The sequence below is a fragment of the Oncorhynchus clarkii genome, chromosome 17 (genome assembly GCF_045791955.1).
Source record: "Oncorhynchus clarkii lewisi isolate Uvic-CL-2024 chromosome 17, UVic_Ocla_1.0, whole genome shotgun sequence".
Lineage (NCBI taxonomy): Eukaryota > Metazoa > Chordata > Actinopteri > Salmoniformes > Salmonidae > Oncorhynchus > Oncorhynchus clarkii.
Window position 1 is genome coordinate 23,994,802 of NC_092163.1, and position 13,729 is coordinate 24,008,530.

At 41.7% G+C, this 13,729-nt stretch overlaps 1 pseudogene; it reads right to left on the reverse strand.

Annotated features, from left to right (window-relative positions):
* Positions 1–8,151: 8,151 nt before the first annotated feature.
* Positions 8,152–8,201, reverse strand: LOC139371724 (U7 small nuclear RNA; annotated as a pseudogene).
* Between the last annotated feature and the right edge of the window lie 5,528 nt (positions 8,202–13,729).

Sequence of the window (13,729 nt, forward strand, 5' to 3'; positions counted from 1 at the left end):
TATTTATAAAACCCTCTTAGGCCTCACTCCCCCCTATCTGAGATATATACTGCAGCACTCCTCCTTCACACATACAACACTCATTCTGCCAGTCACATTCTGTAAAAGGTCACCAAAGCACACACATCCCTTGTACGCTCCTCTTTTCAGTTCGTGGCAGCTAGCGACTGGAACGAGCTGCAACAAACACTCAAACTGGACAGTTTCATCTTAGTCTCTTCATTCAAAGACTCAATCATGGACACTTGCTGACAGTTGTGGCTGCTTTGCGTGATGCATTGTTGTCTCCTACCTTCTTGCCCTGTGCTTGCCCTGTGCTGTTGTCTGTGCCCAATAATGTTCGTACCATGTTTTGTGCTGCTACCATGTTGTGTTGCTACCATGTTGTTGTCATGTTTTGTTACTACCATACTATGTTTTCATGTGTTGCTGCCTTGCTATGTTGTTGTCTTAGGTCTCTCTTTATGTAGTGTTGTCTCTGTTGTCTAGATGTGTGTTTTGTCCTATATTTATTTTTATTTTTGTTATTTTTAATCCCAACCCCCGTCCCCGCAGGAGGCCTTTTGTCTTTTGGTAGTCCGTCATTGTAAATGACCATTTGTTCTTAACTGACTTAATAAATAAAGGTTAACTAAAAAAAAGTGTGGGTTTTCTCCTTGAGGAAACCTACTGGACAAATATTAAAATACCACATTTTCCATAACTTTTAAGTAGGAAGGACTGGGTTTCTACTCTTTTTTATAACCTGCAGCGAACGCAATATACAGTATGGTCTATACTTGGCATTTAGGTTTCTCACTCATGGGTAGCACAATTGGGATAAGGGGAGGGAATACAGTGTGTAGTATAGTATTCCCTGTAGTATACTACAGATTACTATGGTGTACTACATAATTCTATAGAAAGTCCTGTATTATTCTATGGTAAACTCTATTATTTTTCATGTGGTGTTAACCTGGATTTTTTTCCATAAATAAAAGTATCTTATTCATTCAATGCATTTTCAAAATGTAGTTGACCCCTGACCGGGAGTGGCGGCACACAATTGGCCCAGCGACGTCCGGGTTAGGGGAGGGTTTGGCCAAGGGGGTTCTTCACTTGGCTCATTGCCCTCTAGCGAATCCTTGTGGCAGGCTGGGCGCCTGCTGGCTGACCTCGGTCGTCAGTTGAACAGTGTTTCCTCTGATACATTGGTGCGGCTGGCTTCCGGGGTTAAGTGTGCTGATGTTTAGAAGCTCGGCTTGGCGGGTCATGTTTTAGAATGACTCGACCTTCACCTCTCTCGAGCCCGTTGGGGAGTTGCAGCGATGAGACAAGATCATAGTTGGATCACAATTGGATATCACGAATTTGGGGACAAAAAGGTGGTAAATGTTTTGGGCCTCTCGGTCCCAGCTTTGATGCACCTGCACTGACCTCGCCTTCTGGATGGTAGCAGAGTGAACAGGCAGTGGCTCAGGTGGTTGTTGAAGGAACAACAACCACCTGAGGAACCTACCACGACGGGTCACAGTCCGGATCCGCCAGAGTCTCCCTCCAGTCCGGATCTGCCAGAGTCTCCCTCCAGTCCGGATCTTGCCAGAGTCTCCCTCCAGTCCGGATCCACCAGAATCTCCCTCCAATCCAGACTCGACCATCAGTCCAGTGGCGTCCTCTAGTCCGTGGTCGGCAGTGAGGGTTCCCGCTCCAGAGACATTAAGTAAGTGTGACGAGTCAGAAGTGGAGCGGGGTCCACGTCACAAGCCAGAACCGGGGGGGGGGGTACTGTCACGCCCTGACCTTAGTATTCTGCGTTTTCTTTATTATTTTGGTTAGGTCAGGGTGTGACATGGGTGATGTATGTGTTTTTGTCCCTGTCTAGGGGTTTTGTATGTCTATGGGTGTTTACTAGTCTAGGTGTTATGTATGTCTATGGTTGCCTAGATTGGTTCTCAATTAGAGGCAGCTGTTTATCATTGTCTCTGATTGGGAACCATATTTAGGCAGCCATATTCCTTGGGTATTTCGTGGGTTACTGTCTATGTGGTAGTTGCCTGTACTTATCATATATAGCTTCATGTTCGGTTTGTTTAAATGTTCATCGTTTCATTAAATAGGAGAATGTATTCACATCACGCTGTGCCTTGGTCTCCTCCATTCAACGAATGTGACACTACCACATTTTATTGAACAAACCAGAAAGGTAAATTGTAATGAAATGTTTGTTTGCTACTGTAAAATGTTGAACTTGATGGATCCACGTACTGTGACGTGCTAATGAAGGTGTGAAACATTGTAAGACTACAGCAGGACACATTAGTAATAATAGCTAATTATATATAATATAGCTAGCTTTTTTCAACGACCCAACGTTCTTGTAGCCTCATAGACCAAACAAACAATTAAATGGGTAACCAGCCTATCTTTAGTTTCGGCTGTTAATGACAAAATAGGGTAATGTATCACCTCCAACAGGGTTCCATTTCAAGCCACTGGGGTAATGTCTCATATTGACACTTATGCATTTTTCATCATTTTTCATCTCTGTCAAGTCAGAGGACCTAACAAAATGGTCACGGATCTCTGGGACATAAAATGTACATTAACCTGTATATTGCAGTGGTGTTTTTGTTGTATTGTGCGTCACATGTATCAGGTGCATTCTTATCTCTCTTAACAATCTTATCTCTCTGGTCCTCCCCATTTCTAAGAACAGGTACACCACACCACCTAGTACTGTTTCCCACTGCAAGGCACTGGTATATGCAGTCAGAGTGAGACAGGTGTCATTACCTAAGATAGAATAACATGATTCACAAACATATTACATCAGCAATATCATTTGGTGACATTTACTACGGTAGTGTAACATATTGGATTTCAAAGTGTGACATACACCCACTGATAAAGGTTAACACATTCACAAAATTAAGTAATAAAATAGGATTTTATTTTGAAAATTTGATCCTGGGGCTGAATATACATTGTGTACACAAACATCAAAGGTGTTGTCCAGCGTTGCTTGAAAATCTTGTAACACTATTGTGTCAAGGACAAGTGGCTGTGGAACAAGAATAGGTGCTAAGTAGTGTTTTCGTCTAGATGCTATCAGGTGTGGATCAGTATCTTTCTGTAAGAAGGCGGGGTGACTCATGGCCGACTCTAGTATGAAACCAGAATAACCTGAATCTGAATGCCCTGGCAGAGGGCGTAAATAAAGTTAGGCCAGGGGCAGGGTGGCTGGGACACACATGTCATTAGGACCCATTTGAACAAGCATGCCACACACACACACACACAGATACACACACACACACACACACACACACACACACACACATTTTTGAGTGGGCAGTAACTACTCCCATCAGAGGTTAAGGAAATTAAAATCTCCATATGACTTGTTCATATTATACACCATGACTCAGGCTGTTGCCATGAATTAGCATTGCTATTTGGCTGAAATTTTGACTTTACTGATTGTATACCCTTGAAACACACAGGTTAACTTACATACAGTGAATCAGAGAACTAGAAATGGTGAAATACAATGAAAATGTATAACCATTGCTGTTAGATTTTATACTTTCATCCATTTATGACCCATTAATTTATTTTATCCATATGATACACACGGGTTAATTTACATAAAGTGAGTCAGAGGACTAGAAATTGTGAAACACAATGAATAACAGTATTTAAATTAATCATCACTTAAAGTACTGTAAGTGAACCACTCACGACAAGGCATTGCTTCATCTGTCATCATGAAATGTCATTATTGATATGTTAGTTCTTGTAAAATAACACTCAAGCACCACCATGTGTTAGCCCATCCACATTTACATGAAAAAACAGAGGAGAACTCGGCTTTGGGATAAATTGAGTAAGCACATTAAGCCACACATTTTTTTATTAAATGTTATTTATTTCACCTTTATTTAATCAGGTAGGCCAGTTGACAACAGGTTCTCATTTACAACTGCGACCTGGCCAAGATAAAGCAAAGCAGTGCGACAAAAACAACAACACAGAGTTACACATGGGATTGACAAACGTACAGTCTATAACACAATAGAAAAATGTGTATACTGTGTGTGCAAATGAAGAAAGGAGGGAAGAACTCCGCTTTGGGATTAGGTGAGTAAGCACATTAAATTACACACATTTTACAACTTCAATTTACCTTCTATTGTGTGTGCTTTGTGTTTTGCTTCATAATGATGAAACTTGGGAAAGCACTATTGTCAGTTCATTGTCTAATGTAGAGGAAGTGTTGGGTCACAGAAAGTCATTTGAGGAAGTGAATCTTGCATCTTGACATCAAAACTTGCAAGACCTCAAGTGACATTTTGCCCTCGGGAACATGTATGGCCCCCACTTCCACAAGCTTCGTAAAGGGAGAGATTGAATGAATGCCAGTGTAACATTTGACTTAATTGTTCATTTGCTAATTATTTTGGTTAAAAACAAATGTTTATAGAGAAATAGCTAGGTTTCAAACATTTTCAAACAAACGTACAGTCAATAATACAATAGAAAACTCTGTATATAGTGTGTGCAAATGAAGTAAGGAGGTAAGGCAATAAATAGGCCACAGTGGCAAAGTAATTATAATTTAGCAATTAACATTGGAGTGATAGATGTGCAGAGGAGGATTTGCAAGTAGAAATGCTGGTGTGCAAAATAGCAAAAAAATAAAAACAAATATGGGGATGAGGCAGGTAGTTGGTTGGATGGGCTATTTATAGATGGGCTGTGTACAGCTGAAGCGATCGGTAAGCTGCTCTGACAGCTGATGCTTAAAGTTAGTGAGGGAGATATAAGTCTCCTTCTTCAGTGATTTTTGCAATTCGTTCCCGTCATTGGCAGCTGAGAACTGGAAGAAAAGGCGGCCAAATGAGGTGTTGGCTTTGGGGATGACCAGTGAAATATACCTGCTGGAGCGGTGCTACGGGTGGGTGTTACAATGGTGACCAGTGAGCTGAGATTAGTTGAAGCTTTACCTAGAAAATACTTATATATGACCAGGAGCCAGTGGGTTTGGCAACGACTATGTAGCGAGGACCAGCCAACGAGAGCATACAGGTCGCAGTGGTGGGTAGTGTATGGGGCTTTGGTGACAAAACGGATGGCACTGTGATAGACTGCATCCAATTTTCTGAGTAGAGTGTTGGAATCTATTTTGTAAATGACATCGCTGAAGTCAAGGATCGGCAGGGTAGTCAGTTTTACGAGGGTATGTTTGGCAGCATGAGTGAAAGAGGCTTTTTTGCAAAATAGGAAGCCGATTCTAGATTTAATTTTGGATTGGAGATGCTTAATTATGAGCCTGGAAGGAGAGTTTACAGTCTAGCCAGACACCTAGGTATTTATAGTTGTCCACATATTCTAAGTCAGAACCGTCAAGAGTATTGATGCTAGTCGGGCAGGCGGGTGCGGGCAGCGATAGGTTGAAGAGCATGCATTTCGTTTTTTTAGCATTTAAGAGCAGTTGGAGGCCACCCTCTATTGTGTGTGCTTTGCGTTTTGCTTCATAATGATGAAACTTGGGAAAGCACTATTGTCAGTTCATTGTCTAATGTAGAGGAAGTGTTGGGTCACAGAAAGTCATTTGAGGAAGTGAATCTTGCATCTTGACATCAAAACTTGCAGACCACAAGTGACATTTTGCCCTCGGGAACATGTATAGCCCCCACTTCCACAAGCTTCGTAAAGGGAGAGATTGAATGGATGCCAGTGTAACATTTGACTTGATTGTTCGTTTGCTAATTATTTTGGTTAAAAGCAAATGTTTATAGAGTAATAGCTAGGTTTCAATTTTTTTTTAAACGTAAACAGAATCTACTCTTCCAATGATATTTGTTACTTTAGAGGTCATTCAGGTCAACAACGCACCAAAGCTTCAAAAACAAAAGACAAATTAGAGAATTAAAAGTCATGAAAGGCTACAATGAACATGTCAGTACAGTCACATTTTGAAACAGATGCATTTGAAAAGAATATGCTCTGTGCTCCCATCCCCAAAAATGTATGACTTAGCTACTCCTTCCGGCACTGGAAACAAACCACCAGCTATTCCCAAAGTATCTTTGGTGTCCAGAGAGTCAGTAGATAGGCTACAGTGGTTTGCGCCAGTGGGCGACTGATGATGAACTACATGAGCACGGCCATTTGTGCAATGTCATCTGCTGTGCTGTAACGCCACATGAATTCAAATGTACCCTCCCCTCCCAGTTTCCAATGTACTGTCTCACACTGTCACTCAGGGTTAGTCCTGAGGCACAACAATCTGCAGCGCAAAATACTGCTGTATTTTATCCCTTGATGAGGCACACTACATATACAAAAGTATGTGGACACCCCTTAAAATTTGTGGATTTGGCTAATTCAGCCACACCCATTGCTGACAGGTGCATATAATCGTTCACACAGCCAGCAAATCTCCATAGACTAATATTGGTAGTAGAATGGCTTTACTGAAGACTTTCAATGTAGCACAGTCATAGGATGCCACACTCACCGCCGAGTTCCAAACTGCCTCTGGAGCAGTGGAAAAGCTTTCTCTGGAGTGTCTTTCGTGGTTCGGGCTAGGCCCGTTAGTTCCAGTGAAGGGAAATCTTAATGCTACAGCATATAATGACATTCCAGACGATTCTATGCTTCCAACTTTCAGCATGACAAGGCCTCCATGCACAAAGCCAGGTCCATACAGAAATGGTTTGTCGAGATTGGTGTAGAAAAATTTGACTTGGCTACACAGAGCTCTGACCTCAACCCCATTGAACACCTTTGGGTTGAATTGGAACACCGACTGGGAGCCAGGCCTAATCGCCCAACATCAATGCCTGTCCTCACTAATGCTCTTGTGGCTGTAGTGGAAAGTCTTCCCAGAAGAGTGGAGGCTGTTATAGCAGCAAAGGGGGGTTAGAGCAGCAAAGAATGTCCGTAATTTTGGAATGAGATGTTTGACGAGCTGGTGTCCACATACTTTTGGTCATGTAGTGTATATCACCCCTAAATGAGATTGTTGCCCCTGTGATGCCATTCGTAATGCACATAGTTTGGCAATATCAGAAAATTAACTTGGACCCAGGGTTTTCAATCATTGTAGAGCTTGAAATGAAATATGAATCACTCCTATTGAGACATAGATATATAATGTTAAATTCATAAACATCCCAGCACCTTAATTATGAATCTGTCAAAAATAAGCGGTCGTGTTTCACGAGGAAACACAACGACAGGGTTTACCTAAAAAAAGATAATTAAAGCACAATGTGTAACTTGTCAGCATGGATACCTTGTCACTTGCAGCTCTGGCAAAGTAAAAGAGGCAGCAATCTCACTCTATAGTGGCCTTCCAATATCTTGCTGACGACAAAGTGCTGAATGACCAATAAACCAAATAACACTTACTAAGAAATATGTTGTTTACTAAGGGGGATAACATTAGCTTAGAGCATGAGCCTATTGTCACCCCTACTCTGCCCCCTTGAAAGTATTACCTTGCAGTGTATTGATCGAGATAATCCATTTGTTTTTAAAGCAGGATGTCTTAATACTGTACGCCATTAATATAGCATTAAGCACCAGGGGTTACAGTTCCTCCAGTTCACCCATATGGTCTTTGGGAGCTGCTGCTTTCTGTCTTGAGTAGGTAATATAAGTTACAATGGTGGTTTCTTGACATGAGCATGTTGCATCCCAAAAGGGACCCTATTCCCTGTATAGGCCACTACTTTTAAACAGAGCATGGGAATATTTAGTGTACTAAATTGGGAAGTACCCTCACAATAAAAAGTAGGAAAGAATTGTCCCACACCGGCATTTTATAGTCAGCTTGGTCACCCATAGACGTTCACATAAAGCCAGCAATTCATGGATTCACGGATATTAAACACACCTAGATTGCCTACCAATAATGAAAACTTTGAATGGCTAATCAATATTATGAAGAGATCTGTGAGAGCCTGCCCACATGAAAAAATATTATAGTATACTATGGTATAAATGCTGTTGTATTACTAAGTTAATATACTGTAATATTCACTGTAGTGTTTTTGTGGACTTCACTGTAGTATTCACTAGGTTTTGCACAAAAACACATGGCTGTAGTATACTGTAGTATTTACTATAGTGTTTTTGTTTTATTATCTTTGACATAGAAGTGTGGGCTTTCTCCTTGAGGAAACCTACTGGACAAATATTAAAAAACACCTTTTCCATGACTTTTAAGTAGGTAGGACTGGGGTTTGAATGGATAGTGTCATGCTCGTCGAAAGGAAAGGACGAAGGCGCAGCGTACATTTTAGTTTATTTATAATGTCGCCAACAAAACAAGAAATAACAAACGTAACGCTACGTAGTGCTCACAGGCCACTACACATAGACAACTACCCACAATCACAGGTGGGATAAAGGGCTACCTAAGTAAGATCCCCAATCAGAGACAACGATAGACAGCTGCCTCTGATTGGGATCCACACTTGGCCAGAAACAAAGAAATAAAGAACATAGAATGCCGCTGAAATGTCTTGCGTCAGTAAGTATTCAACCCCTTTGTTAAACATTCACATAATAAGTTGCATGGACTCACTCTGTGTGCAATAATAGTTTTTAACATGATTTTTTTAAGGACTACTTCATCTCTGTACCCCACACACAGAATTATTTGTAAGTAAGGTCCCTCAGTCGAGCAGTGCATTTTTAACAGATTCGACCACAAAGACCAGGGAGTTTTTCCAATGCCTTGCAAAGAAGGGAACCTATTGGAAGTTGGGTAATAAATTAAAAAGCAGACACTGAATATCCCTTTGAGTATGGTGAAGTTATGAATTACACTTTGGATGGTGTATCAATACACCCAGTCACTACAAAGATATAGGCGTCCTTCCTTTTGTGCAGTAGTATTTACTGATTGCCGGAAACAGTCAACGCAATTGCACATTTTTCTCTTCTGATGAAAACAATTTGCTAATATTCTGTGAACAAAACACTTAATAGTGAATTTTGTATTCACTGATGACATTTGTGTGTCATGTTTAGTGAAAGGTAGTCTAAGATATGCAAGTCAGGTACTAAGGCAAGGAAATTATCAGAGGTTTGATCATTGCTTTTCTGCTATAGATTACATTTCAACACAGATATAAAATTGCTTGCACACTATTGAGAAAAACTGTAATGACTGAAAGGAACAGTGTGTAGTGTATTCTACAGTATACTATGCACTTCTATAGTAAGGAGTCAACAATTGAGGGATACTACAGGGTGTAGTATAGTATTCTACAGTATACTACACAATTATATATGAGAGATCACCATGATATCACAATAGCAAACAAATGTAGTTCTGGGTGAAGAAAGTTGCGGTCTGTGCATGGTTGTGCTCTGTAGTTACAAATCAGTAATCGCATAATGTAGTTGACAGTACAGTAAGGAGCTGACAAAATCGACTTTCCAATAACATGAATCATTGTCAATGTCGCAGTGCTATTTCATGGTGTAATCTCACAATTATCTAGCAGATGACGGTAGTGAGCCACTACCTCTATTACCTGGCTATGTGAAGTTAGTGTGCCACGTTGGTTTGCAAGTGATGACGTGGATAGAAGTGACTGAGCCTGAAGGAAGTCACGGAGATGGAATTCATGTCGGAGGCCCGGGTGAGGAAAATGGCGGATGGCGAGAAGAAGCGAGGCAGAAAGAAGGATATGAGGTTCAAACCCAAACCGACATCTGCGAAATACAAGCTGAGTACTTTCTCCTTTGACTCCAGTACAGGAGAGATAATTCCGTTACGCTTCTGAAAACCCTGAAATGTCACCTGACATTAGTGAAGAGGAAGAACCTGCGCCGTCAAGTGAGGTGAAGGCTTCCGAGCCTCACCCCAACGATCAGGAAAATATGATTTGTGGAGAAAGTGGATCCATGCTTTTTCGAAGATCCGTTTGTGGTGTCAGGCTGGGTGAGGAAGAATTTGGGTTCTGTCAATTCGGTCAAAATATCCAGAGCTGGACTTGTGTTGATGTTTTGTGTGTCTGCTGCACAGAGGGAAAGGGCACTACGTGTTTCGTAACTTGGGACGAGAAGTAAGGTTGGCTTCTTGGTGCTTATTACTATGGTCATTAATTGTACAGCACAAATGGAAAGGAAATCTCAGAAGATAGAATTGGTTGTAGTAGCCAGACAAGTAGCTATCCAGACTAGCTAGTACACTTTCTGATAACCTCGTAGCCCCACCTCAGCAACTCACCTATGGCAGGCTATGGAACCAGCATCGGGTAAGGAAATATTTGTGTGCTGATGAAGCTACCAAGCCAGCTTATTCATTGAAATGAGGGTTGTCTTCGCTTGCTAATGTTACATGACTGACATCTGCATTCATCCATGCTTGCTGGCAAGATAGCCAACGCAATGGCTGAGGCAGGGACAGCTAGCTGGCTACCGCACCAACTGGCAAGCAGCCTGTTTTCATTTGGTGTTCAAACAAGATAGCTGAACAATAACGAGACAATAACTGAAACACAGCTAACTAGCTAGTCAAATCAAATGGTTAGCTAGCTAGCTACTTTTTTTGCATACATTCATGCTGCATATAGTGCCGATGGGTGAAGATTGGATAAAAAATACTGTGAGATCATTGTCGCTATTTTCATAAATGGAACAGATCTATCCAACATTGCAATTAGGGCTAGCTGGCTGGATAGCTATGTATTTAGAAAATAAATGCATACAAATACATGGCTCTGGCTAGCATACAGTACAGTTCAGCTGCAACCAAGGCAATGTTGCTTTTGTACCTAGCTAGTATTTCCTCCATGAATGAAGCAACTAGCTATCTAGCTGCCAACCTAGAAATTTGAAGGCTTGATAACAAGAGAGTAGCGCTGATGATTATATAGACATTTTAGAAACCAAAGTCTATTAATTATTCGTTAGATAATCTAGCAAGTCTGGTGGTGGTCTGCATATGGTTTCCTATGCATTCCTGAGTCCACCTTTCTGACGCTTGCAACGCGGAACTACCAGAACGACTTTGTTTACGAACATTCTGATTTGGTCTATAGTAAGCACTACACAATCGAGGAATACTACAGTGTAGTATACAGTAGAGTACTCTACAGTATACTACTGTTAATGGGATTTATCTGTTAATTGAATGATTAGAATATTCCACCCTGAAACCGTAAAATTGTATGGAATTGATTAGAAAGTGTAAAATTATAATCAATAAATGTGTAGTTATAGTCAGAATTAGGGTCTTTATGGTATTTTAAACACAAATTCGGCCCTGACCTGACTAGACCTCTCAAGGTCAAGGTCTCTCTGATCTCTGTCGGCTGGGTAGTGAGACAGTATGTGCGTAGGATATCTACTGTTTGTGTGGAAGTATGTGCGTAGGATATCTACTGTTTGTGTGGAAGTACAGTGCCTTGCGAAAGTATTCGGCCCCCTTGAACTTTGCGACCTTTTGCCACATTTCAGGCTTCAAACATAAAGATATAAAACTGTATTTTTTTGTGAAGAATCAACAACAAGTGGGACACAATCATGAAGTGGAACGACATTTATTGGATATTTCAAACTTTTTTAACAAATCAAAAACTGAAAAATTGGGCGTGCAAAATTATTCAGCCCCTTTACTTTCAGTGCAGCAAACTCTCTCCAGAAGTTCAGTGAGGATCTCTGAACAAACGCGTCACGTTTGTTTTGTTGTTTTTGTAAGTTTGTTTAGTGTTTTCTTCAATAAATAAGTATGTATTCACATCACGCTGCGCCTTGGTCTCCTCCATACCACGAACGTGACAGAATAACCCACCATAAAAGGACCAAGCAGTGTGAATGGGAGGAACAGCGCTTAATGGAGAAATGGACCCGGGAGAAGGACAAGTGGGTAACAACCTGGGAGGAGATTGAGAGGTGGTTGATCGATCCAGGGAGAGTGCCAGAGCCTGCATGGGATTCTTTGGCACAGTGCGAGGAGGGATACAGGAGAATGGAGGAACGGCGAAGATATAAAGGTACACGGCTAGCACGGAAGCCTGAGAGGCAGCCCCAAGATTTTTTGGGGGGAGGCACACGAGGAGATTGGTTGAGTCAGGAGGGAGACCCAAGCCAACTCGTGCTTATCGTGGGGAGCGTGTAACTGGTCAGGCACCATGTTATGCAGAGATGCGCACGGTGTCTCAAGTGCGCTATTCTAGCCCGGTGCTCCAGCCAGGAAGGAGGGTGCCGGCTCAGTGCTCCTGGTCACCAGTACACATCATGGACTACATTGTCTCCTTGTGGTCCATATCTAGAGGTATCGATACAGACAAGGTAACGCAAAAGTTGTACAAACCTTCAATACCATTTTGTTACCATCTCACAGTATGCATCTTTATTTTATGGCTAAGTTGGTCTGTGAGAGGAAGCAAAAGTTATGCATCACCATGGATATTACTGGTATGTGTTGGTGGTATTATGTTATCGTTGTTATACCATTATTACACATTTATTATAATTATTATTATATTGATACAATTTGTTTGCGATGAAATGATTTATCAGCCCCCGATTCAAATGTTTAAGATATGACTGCATCAGTCCTCGGACCCCATACCGATCCAAATGTAACATGCATTGGTCAGAAAATCAATTCAATTGTCAACACACCAGGCTGGTCTGCGCATGCTCTGAGGACGCGGCTCGGGATGCCGTCTGGGCCTGCAGCCTTGCGAGGGTTAACACGTTTAATTGTTTTACTCACGTTGGCTGCAGTGAAGGAGAGTCCGCAGGTTTTGGTAGCGGGCCGTGTCAGTGGTACTGTACTGTCCTCAAAGCGAGCAAAGAAGTTGTTTAGTCTGTCTGGGAGCAAGACATCCTGGTCCGCGACGGGGCTGGTTTTCTTTTTGTAATCCGTGATTGACTGTAGACCCTGAGCCGTTGAATTGCGACTCTACTTTGTCTCTATATTGACGCTTAGCTTGTTTGATTGCCTTGCGGAGGGAATAGCTACACTGTTTGTATTTGTTAATGTTTCCGGTCACCTTGACCTGGTTAAAAGCAGTGGTTTGGGCTTTCAGTTTCGCGCGAATGCTACCATCAATCCACGGTTCCTGGTTTGGGAATGTTTTAATTGTTGCTGTGGGTTCGACATCACCGATGCACTTGCTAATAAACTCGCTCACCAAATCAGCATATTCGTCAATGTTGTTGTTTGACGCAATGCGGAACATATCCCAATCCACGTGATCGAAGCAATCTTGAAGCGTGGAATCAGATTGGTCGGACCAGCGTTGAACAGACCTGAGCGCGGAAGCTTCCTGTTTTAGTCTCTGTCTATAGGCAGGGAGCAACAAAATGGAGTCGTGGTCAGCTTTTCCGAAAGGAGGGCGGGGGAGGGCCTAAAAATACACTAAATCTAGCAACAAAATTGCTAGGTGGGCATCACTGGTTGGTGGTGCGCGCTGGGCTATATTTGGCTGTAAGAGAGGGAGGTCTGAATCGTAAAAGTTTTGTGATAGTTTCCAGTTATTGATTCTTGGTTTGATTGTTTAGGCAACACCAGTGAAAATGAACAGGAAGTTAAGGTATCCTAACAAAGTGGATTGCAGGTTGAGTTAATATTATTTTAAAGGGACAGTGCACGTTAATCACAGTTGTGGGGGTCTATTGGCAGGGTATTCATATCAAGCATTTTGAGAGACTGTTTGCAGACAGACAGAATGGGTTTTACATATAACCATTGAGGAAATGTAAAACTAAT